The sequence below is a fragment of the Macrobrachium nipponense genome, chromosome 31 (assembly GCF_015104395.2).
Source record: "Macrobrachium nipponense isolate FS-2020 chromosome 31, ASM1510439v2, whole genome shotgun sequence".
Lineage (NCBI taxonomy): Eukaryota > Metazoa > Arthropoda > Malacostraca > Decapoda > Palaemonidae > Macrobrachium > Macrobrachium nipponense.
This window is the reverse complement of record NC_061093.1, coordinates 44952909-44963716: the sequence shown is the minus strand read 5'-3', so window position 1 is coordinate 44963716 and position 10808 is coordinate 44952909. Positions and strand designations below refer to the sequence as shown.

At 34.5% G+C, this 10808-nt stretch overlaps 1 protein-coding gene across 1 annotated transcript in view; it reads left to right on the top strand.

Moving 5' to 3' along the window:
• The window catches only part of LOC135206936 (potassium voltage-gated channel subfamily H member 2-like), a 1544997-nt gene that overhangs the window by 445660 nt on the left and 1088529 nt on the right, over positions 1-10808 (top strand). The window lies entirely within an intron of this gene.

The following is a 10808-nucleotide window of genomic DNA, read 5'->3' as shown; positions in this document are numbered from 1 at the left end:
AGGTCATATTGGTCGTAATGTTCACTGATACACGGATTACCTTGGGTCTAACCATGTCAAAATATAGACCGGCAAAACCAGTATAACACTTGTAATAGCGTTGAGGAAATGGGATTAGGTACAGAAAACGATAGTTTTTGCTTACTCGGGGCCCGGTAAGCCTATAAATCACTTTGTTGTTGTTGTTGTTGTTGTTGTTGTTGTTGTTAGGGGTGTAGGAAAGGTCTATGGAAGAGCCTAAAAAAAGTTCTGAAAAAGTTTTTTTTGCAATTAGTTAAAGATACAGGAATTTTAGGATAAGATATTTATATTTATTAGAATGAATATGTAAAAAATAAATAATGTACATGTTAAACAGTAAACAAAAATTATTTCCAATAAAATATAATTATTTATTTTTATTTTTGTTGGTGAAACAAGGCTCTATTTGACTGTAGATTTTAGCACGTTTTAATTTACGTAAAAAGTTAGGAATGTGTTTACAATTTATGTATGAGGGGAAAATCTTGCAAGTATCACGAATAAGCTGGAGGTCGCAGCACGCCTTGTATTTTTGAGAGTCACATTTTGCCCTTTTAATACTTTGATTCTCCTGGAAAAAATAGTGCTTCATTTGTTGCTTGCAGATAAAGAATTTAATTGGCATATGGAAGCAAGTTTCAAAGATAAAAAAGAAAGATTACCCGAAAATGAGTGCGAAGGATCATCAAGAATGCTTTAGCAATACGAAAAATTTTTAAGCCGCTGAAAAATATAAGAGAGAGAGAGAGAGAGAGAGAGAGAGAGAGAGAGAGAGAGAGAGAGAGAGAGTAGGAAGTAAATAAAATGTACTACAACGACAAACATCTGCTCTCTTTACCGTTCCTAGTTGTGTTTGCTTGCAACGCTAGGCAGACTGCTGCTACAAAAAGTGCGTCAGTTTCTAGTATCAGGTTTAATACTGTTTACTTTGCCATGAGATTTATCTTGGCTACTTCTAAAATGTGGAATTGTTTGCCCGGCGCAGTCGTGGAATCTGATCGCCAAATATTGAGGCTGGAAGCAAACTCATTCCTTCTCCCTCCTGACGTTTCTTGAATTTCGGGTGTATCGGCTTTATTTTCTCATCCCTCATATCTATTGATTAATTCACCTTTTCCTATAAGTTGGTTCTCTCTGCAGGTTGATTTGGGTTTTAGTCTGTTGACTCTGTCCATAAAGGTTTTCAGCTGAAGTTTTAAAGAAAGAAATGAAAAGAGAGAGAGAGAGAGAGAGAGAGAGAGAGAGAGAGAGAGAGAGAGAGAGAGAGAGAGAGAGAGAGAGAGAGAGAGAGAGAGAGAGAGAGAGAGCACTGTTAGCTAAATCCAGTTATGTGATATAATCTCATTGTATTGTATTGAAGATAAGTTATCAATGTATTTTCAATGTATTTTCGTTTCTTATTTCTAGTCGTGCATAGTAGTTTCTGTTTTTATTATTATTATTATTGTTATTATTATTATTATTATTATTATTATTATTATTATTATTATTATTATTATTATTGGTGACCCGGAAAATCATAACAAGCTTTGACATCAAACCTATTTGATATGAAATAGGCATTGCATGAATAGGTTTTTAATGTGCTGTAACTCACGTCCTTATTCTGTGTCTCATGGTTTTTGGTGGCGGGTTTGATAAGCGCTGATAAACATTTATATAAGCTGTAAATCAAATGTAAAACAAAGTATGTTTTCACCGGTGAAAAACACAAAACTTCCTTTTTAATTTCTGCTGAATAACACATCTGAAGAAATACATTGTTGAATGGTCACTATGCGTATTATTATATTAATGTTGTTGCTTTTGTTATTCTTGTTGGTGTTGTTCTTGTTTGAGGAGTAGGAAAGGTCTATGGAAAAACCTAAAAAGGTCTGAAAAAGATGTTTCGCGTTGGTTAAAGAATTCAGGAATTTTAGGATAGGTTATTTGTGATTTACTTATTAGATATAATGAAAAAGCAAAAATATATATATTGTACGTGGTAAACAATACAGAGCAATTATTTATGATAAAGTGATGCGCATTTATTTTAATTTTCGTTAGTGAAATAATGCTCTGTATGACTGTAGATTTTAGCACGCGCTCCGAGTAGGCTGGAGATCGGATCTCGCCTTGTTACTGTATCGGTGATTTAATAAATATTTAATCTTATTATGGTAGATTATAGAAAAGTATCAATGAAATTCCATTATTCGTAATAATCCAGTAATGTATTTTTTTAAGAATTTGGAGAGGATTATGCCTTTTGAACCTAGTAGACCATTACTGGGACAAAATTCAGCGAGCTAAATATGTCTGTCTGTTAATAAAGTTTCATAAGCACACTTACAGAAATAAAAAGTACATTGATACATTCATATAGCATATATATATATTATATATATATATATATATATGTATATATATATATATATATATGTATTTATGTATGTGATGTATTGTGTATAAGATAAAATTCGCGCAATCTTTCCTACAAATTAATAGACAGATAGATCAAGCTAATCTCAGATTTCTAAAGAGGGCATTCGGTAGGCCATCAAATGTGAAAATATGTTGATAAACTTGAAATTTATATGCTAAACTCCTCATCATAGAGGGAGGAGAGAGATTAATAATCATCAAAAAATCATTTCTTACGCCCCTTTAACTAGCTAATCTGTGCGGTAGTCGTCCTGCCAATAAATTAATAAACGACAAGGAGATTTATATTCAATTGATATCTTTGGCGAGGAAGAGGAATTATTAATTTTTGCTCTAATTATTGGAAAGACATTTTATTTTCGGGATTCTTAGGCTAAAATACACTACTCTCTCTTCTCTCTCTCTCTCTCTCTCTCTCTCTCTCTCTCTCGTCCCTCGCTCGTCTCTCTCTCTAATTACTCTCGTCGCCCTTCTCTCCTTTGGCCTCTCTCAATCTCTCTCTCTCTTTCACTTCTTTGAGTGTGTTTTATCGTTTATCGATACCTAGGGCAGACTTTTGTTGACGCCCTTCATCATTATAAGCGAATATTTTCAAAGATATCCGATCGTCTTCACCGCTGTCTACAGAAAACGTTATATCGTGAATCTTGGTTTTGCTAATGCATCTTGGAGTATGTAACGTTACTTAAGCAAATTCTTATAATTACTGCAGTTATATTGTTTTGTTTTATATGGATTTGTTATTTATATATTGATTTTCATTGTATTTTTTTTTCATCGCTAACCATTTGACTAGTGTTGACTTGCGCACTGATGTCATGACATTAATGAAGTATGACTGCAGTGTCTGTTTTTTTTTTCTTCTTTTTATTCTTCTCTCAGTATTTTCGTAGTTTTAGTTGTTTAAATACTTTTAGGGGATTGAGGTTATGTTTCATATATGTAAAGCATACGCAGACATATATATATATATATATATATATATATATATATATATATATATATATATATATATATATATATATAATGTGTGTGTGTGTGTGTGTGTTATAACAACTCATGCAGGACCCTTACAAAAATCTGGAAACCTGGTAGTAACGACCTCTTGAAGAGCTCATGCCATTATTACCTAACTTCACGTTCGAGTCCCAGTTTACACAGCAATGCATCGACCGGCACTGCAGGCACTTCACAAAGCTCATCAGAGACCATAGGGCTAAGGCTGCGACCTACTTTTGCACTCGTGTGTTGAAAGGTCACTGTGATTCAGCAACTCAGGTGAACGGGACGATATAATCAGCCAACTACTACAACATTCATCTTCAGCGTTTTTATTCCTTTAAGGAAACTTGACTCGACAATTCCCTAAAGTGCTTTCACCGTGGCTCACATAGATACTCCCAAGTTGCTTCCTGATCTGTTGCATACAACCGGCTACCTCCTTTTGCTTTACTTGTTCAGTGAGTCATCTCTTTACTCATCCTACCTCCTTTCAGTACTCCCAAATACCAATGGAAACATTCGCTTCAGTTTTTCCATTTGGCGTGTCTATTATTATTCAAGAAATCTTATCACTTGGATGCGAAGAGAATTACGAGGCCCTATAGCTACTTTTTAATATCTTGTAGGAAAGGTTATTAGCTTTCATTGCAATCTCGGTAATTGTGTTCTTACTGTAGAAATATTACGTTAAAGTAGACACGGATGCATTTTCCGCACCAAGGTTTCTCATTCATAATTTCTGAGTAATTCCACAAAGGCAATCTAATTTTGAATGTAAACGATTTTACCTCCAAAGCGAGTTGAAATGAAAACTAAACTGTCGTTGTGACGGTCGTTAATATTTTCCTAACGAATTTTGATCTGGGTGGAGATAAGCGGATGCGGTAATTACGTGTATTGTCTTGCATAATACATTCATTTACAAGCCTTTGAGCTTCCGGTCTGTGGAAACTGATAGATTACAGAACCTTTGAGGTTTTACATGCGTCTCTTAAATACACACAAATTTATCGTGTTGTTATGTACAGTCTGCCTGCCCTTAAGCGGATGTCGGGAATTGATTATGAATATTTAAGAAAGAAATCTGCTCAAATAACTTTGGATGTAACGCTCCATGAAACCACAGTTAGTTAGGCAACTCTTATCCCAGAAGGTGTCCATTGAATTGTGAAGTGTCGCATGATCAGGTGATTCCTTCTTAGTACAGTAATTTAGTTTGTCGTATTCTTTTAATTAGCATTTGGGCTCATACTTGAATAGTGTATTTATTCATTCATCGTTATCACACTCCAATAAGTGTCGTAAATATTGTTTTGCGTATTTTTAAAATGTGCTCGATATCATTTATCTCTTTTATTTAAAAGCCACCGAGAGTTTCATGTTCACGAAAGCTTACATTTACGAATTTTGATTACTTATTACTCCAAAGAAATCAATTGAATAAAGGCATTCTGTGTATTTTAGTCGTCCCTACGGCATGGCTTTGTATATTGGGTAGGTTTAAACGAGGTAGATTTTATCGTTGCGATCTAGACCTAGATCATCGTATATGCTAATAATATCCATCGATATTATTTAGAATCATTTCAAGAAAAATCTGCTTGTCCTAATTTTTCAAAATGAACTGCTTGCTGGAATTTTTTTTTCCAGTATGCAGCCTTTATAAGAAAAGTGCTTTCGATGAGGGAGAAATGAAAAATGAGTGTTAACCCCAGCCAGACCATCTTTGCATTACTTAGTATTTTTCAAACTGCATTTTTCATGCGTTACACTCATGCAACTTTTCACTTATAAGCCGCGCACACTGTAAGTATTTTTCAGATAGATGACGTCAACTTATTTCATTTGAGTGGCCTTTCGATATTGATTAAATAAATTCGTGATTAATATTAAAATTCATATCGTGTTTTTGATGCACAATTGATGTTTCAAGAACATTCGGATAAAGAAACAATATGATATTCGTTCTGCAACCTCCTCATCCGAGTTAAGATTTTGCTGTGTGGTTTTGTAATGCAGAGAAGGATAATGACTGTACGAATATTTAATGCTTCGTCCTATGCTGAATACTTCTCAAATGTAAGGCATTTATAGTCCTGTGTGCTGTTAAAATTAACATCATGCTTTAACGCTTGTAACTAAACCTTGCACTGTAATTGTTTACTCGTTCCTTTTTCTCTTGGATTTATGGTGATGCTTAGATTATGAAATAGATGTCTGTTCAGGCTCAAAAAGCGCGCCTAATTTAAATAGGATTGTACCTTATATAGTCGCAGCAAAATGATTGCGTTTTGTTTATTGAGATTTAATGAGCTCAAAAAATATCTTTGTATTAATTATACAGAAACGATAATTGTACCCTGTTCTCTCTCTCTCTCTCTCTCTCTCTCTCTCTCTCTCTCTCTCTCTCTCTCTCCTTATCGTCTGCGGCTAGGAGCAAAAATTTATTTCTTTTAAATGAGACGGCCTGCTTAAAATTTCACTTGCCCTGCATTTTCATTTTTTAAATTTATCTCTCTCTCTCTCTCTCTCTCTCTCTCTCTCTCTCTCTCTCTCTCTCTCTCTCTCTCTCTCTCTCTCTCTCTCTCTCTCGTTTGTATTTCATAAAGGTTATACTGATCTCAATGTGAAGAGACAGAGAGAGAGATGAAAATATGTGATTTGCAATTTTTTACTAGAATTGGATATTATCTTTTCCAATTTTAGGTTTAAGAATAGAGAATCATTCCATACGTAGTTGTGCAGATTTTGAGGAAGATAAATTTACTGCGATTATAAGATTTTGAATTTTTTTTTTAATTTGTGCATTGTATTACTTGTTTGCCCCTTCAATTCAATTATCGAAAAGATATATGTTTTTGACGGCAGAAAAAGTTTGTGATACTTTGATCCACCGTTATGGTATTGTACCCATTGTGTTAGATATATTTAATTAAATTCGTCATTGTATCTAGCTTACTATTGGTTCGCAATTGTTTTACGTTTAGGAGCTTTTGCAATAGGTGTAATCATATAATTGTAATCATATTAATGACTGTATTTAAAGGAAGAGGCGTAAATACTCTTCACTATCCTAAAACTGATAGCAGTCTTCCAGAAGACAGAAGCAAGGGACTTTCATTGCATACTTATATAGGAGCTATTGATTAGAGCTACTGAGCCCGGGATGGGAGACGGCAAGTGCAAAGATGAAAGTCGTGTCCCCCCCCCCCCCCCCCCCCCCCCCCGCCCCCCCCCCCCCCCCCTTCCCCCAACCCCCCCCCCCCCCCCCCCCCCCTCCCCAAGACCGTCGTTAATTTTACACAAAGGATCTGGCGAATTTAGAGATTATTGATATCATGAATTTCATACTAACCAGGAATACCATCTGTGAAATTGATATGCGTTTTGCATTCTTGAGTTTACGGTTTTTAATGTATGTCTGTCATTTGTAAAATTAATTCAAGGCCTTGGGTTTTATTCAGTGTGGTTGCGTATCTGATTTTACAGTTAATCGTCATGATTCGTGCGTATAGTTCTCTAAAAGAGGATATATATATATATATATATATATATATATATATATATATTTCAGACTCACTGCAAGATCGAACACAGGGTTTTCAATTGAAAGATGAGACCGCTACCAACCAGGCCACACAAGTCAGCTCGTTAGCTGCTGTCTCGTCTTTTAATTGAAAGACCTGGGTTCTGTGACTGTGTAGGTTATTTCTATATGTATATGTATGTGCATTTGTATACGTGTGGATGTGTGGATGTGTGTGAAAGAGATATACCTACGTGCGTTCATATACAAACTAACACGCAATAAATATATGTACTTGTATGTATGTATGCATATATATACGCATACATATTTGTATATAAATTTATATGTAATATATATTGTGCTCATGTATGTATGTACGAATGTGTGTGTTTGGGAATCCTTTTCCTTGTAAAACATGTATTTTGGTACCGAGAATTGTAAATTCAGAAATTTCTTACTTTGTAACAGTAAATTTCATTAATCTATTTAGGTGTTATTTGGTTTTTATTTTTAGAAAATGAAATAATCACCTGGACCGAAAAACGGATTTTTGCAATTCTTCTAATTGGCAATTATGTTGAGTTTTCGCTTTATCCCTCTCTGTTTTTAAGACGTTAATTGGTTTACGTCTTGACCTTTTGTTTTTGCCGATTCTTCTTTAGATTCGTGGCTGGCTGATTTTGTTTCCTGACATGGTTTGTTTTCTTGAATTTATTTTACGTCATTCAATAACATGAATGAAGTCATTTATGTAGTGCCAAAGTCATATGAACATTAGGAATAACTTGCGTTAAGCCATGAATTTTTTTAGTCCAAGGGTTTTTCTACTATGGATAACATTTATAAGATTCCGCAAGAATTATTCCATTTTCACTTTAATGTATTTATTGTTAAAGCCTTGTTTGTTAAATAAAATTTATGTGTATGATTCGCATAGCATTACCTCTGTTATGAAAATTTCATAAATTCTCAACACAGAATTATTTATTTTTTGCCTCACAGTGGTTACTGCAAAAGAGATGGGACAAACGTGAATGATATGGAGACTTTCCAAGACCTTTTGATATGAGGATACCGCACTGTATATTTCATAAATTTCTTTTAACATTATAGGTGAAAGCCAGTTGAATTGGCCTTCCCTGAACATATAAATATGCAGACTTAATGGAACAAGGGGCTCTGACTACAAATTCTGATAATATTCCCTGAAATGTTAAATATCTTACAAAAATGTATTAATTTTTGACAGATAATTACCATTTACAAAATATTTTTTTTTCTGATAGGTGTTGTCCTTAAAAATCTTTAAACTCGCTTTTATTCTGCACTTGTGTAGTTTTAATGCAAGATAACGTTTTGAAGTAAAGCTATCTAGTTCTCCATATGTATTGCATTCCTTCTGTTATATATATTGTGTCTATTATAGTGAGCGTTTTTGTAGTCTTCTGCTAGTCAGTTGTTGCAATTACGAACTCCCTGACTCACTTTCATTTCCTGCATGCGTGCAAAGAGCTCGATCTTCATTCCCTGTTCATTGCAAGTATAATTTGATTCATCGTGCGGACTCACTGCTATCTTGATTATAGGCATTTTTTGGATTTATTTATTTTATTTTTTATTATTTTTAGTTTTAGATTTTACTTGGCAGTTCCGCATTACAAGGACCCGAATATGTCCTCATAGGCTTCTTGACTTCTCCTTCTGTGCCCTCATAATTCTTATAGACAGTCACACTACAACAAAATATGTTGACCAAGAACTGTTGCGTGACGTTGAGTATAAAACTGTTTCATGAAGCGTCCTACTGGTAGAGAGCGAGAGCTATTATGTGACTTTGGGAATCGAGTACTATATCATGAAACTTGCTGTTGACAGACGACCAATCCAGACAGCTTTATTGGTGCCATGAAACAATTTCAAGGCGCTTCGGAATATTGAGCTTCGTTCTAGGACACAGGTGCAAATAGTAGCTCTGTCATGTCTCTTTTTCCTCAGTTGCCTTCTCGAATAAGATACTTGTATTCTCTCGGGAGAAAATTAATACACCTCACGTTCCTGAGAAACTTCACGTTAACGACGGGTTTACAATCGTTGGTGAGGTGTTTACCTTTTCATAGCCTCATTCATGTCGTTTAATGAGGTTGAAGCATTGTCGTTGATGTACTCAGTAGTCGATAAAAATTACTTGTGGTTAACACATTACCTTCATCTGTTAATGGACATTGTCATTTATGTATAATATGGTCCAATGCGTTTTCTCATCATATGCTTATATCCAGAGAACAAAGTGGATTTACATAATTAAAGTCTTTTGTTAACTGATAGCGAGTTTTGAAAGGAATATTCCCCGATCCCTAATCGCTAACAGGCTAAGTTCTGTCCCGAATTGCAACGGCGATTACAGGTTGAAATAAAAAGATTAACTTGAAATTTCCCTGAGGACAAAGAACAAAAGCCATTAAATTGGCTGTCAGACTAGAAGATTTCACCACAACGAAAAATTCACCTGAGAGTTTGAATTTGAACATAATAATGATCTCGATGTTTGACTCTTCACTGCTAGTCAGCAGAAACAAATTCAAAATATTAATATTACATGATAGTTGTATCTGGCTTATAAGGTTATACGTAACATTTTATGAATCATAGGATTCCTCTAAATTCCATCTAAGAGTATGATTGGCGAAATTATTTTTTGTGATGAATATTTAAATCGTCATTGGTGGCCACCAAAAATGATTCAGCTCGAATGGCTCGTTCAATATATGTGTCCTCCAAGTTTCTTTAAAATCCATTCATTTATTGTCAGATTTTTTTTGACAACATACGTTGTTTTATATTAAAATCAATTGCTTGTTCTACTATAGCCAATGAATGAGATGTATTTTATATTATACTCAGTTGCTTGTTCTACTATAGCAATGAAAGGGATACATACTGGCGTATTTTTAGTCCAATCTCGTTCGTTCTTTCCTGAGAGAGAGAGAGAGAGAGAGAGAGAGAGAGAGAGAGAGAGAGAGAGAGAGAGAGAATGGATCGAGTTAACGTGAAAAATTTGAACATCAAGATTGTTAGTCTGACGCATAGCCCTTAAAGCCACGTTGCTAAAAGGAGTAAAAGGAAGAGAAACTTGGTAAATCTAACAAAAATGAGGATAATTTGTTCGGCGATTGTTGTTAGTTGAACGTGTTTTCCAGTCTTGTCGAGAAGCCGCGACTACGATCTGTTGACTCGGTGTTTGGATATTGTTGAAGGTTTCGTTACATCGTAAGTAATGGTTAGCTGTGTGATTGGGAAAGTCGTATTGGTTCAACCATTTCTGAAATTATTAAATCTTTATTTTTAAATGAACTTTATGGGTTTATTTATTTATTTATTTATTTATTTATTATTATTATTATTATTATTATTATTATTATTATTATTATTATTATTATTATTATTATTGTATGCTGGAAGTAAACCCTCTAAACAAACATGTTTTATTAAAAGTGATTGCTGCCTCAGCTGCATTAATTTTATACAGGTTCTTCTCTATTTTTCTAATTATTGTTTTCTCATTGTTGCTTAAACTGGTGAGCAACGCACCGAAGGTTGACATATCTCAATTAGGTAATAGTAAAAAAACGATTGGATTTTTATTAGTAAAAATTCCAGTGGGGGTAGTCAAATTTTCAGGTATATCCTGTAGAGTTTATTGCAGATAGAATTGATGTTAAATTCTATTTCTTTTCTATTCTTTTCGTGGGGCCGCGACGTTTTGTCTGAGGTTTATTCAGACGAAACGTCGCTGCCCCACGAAAATATGGAACAAGCCCTCCACAGGGGCCAT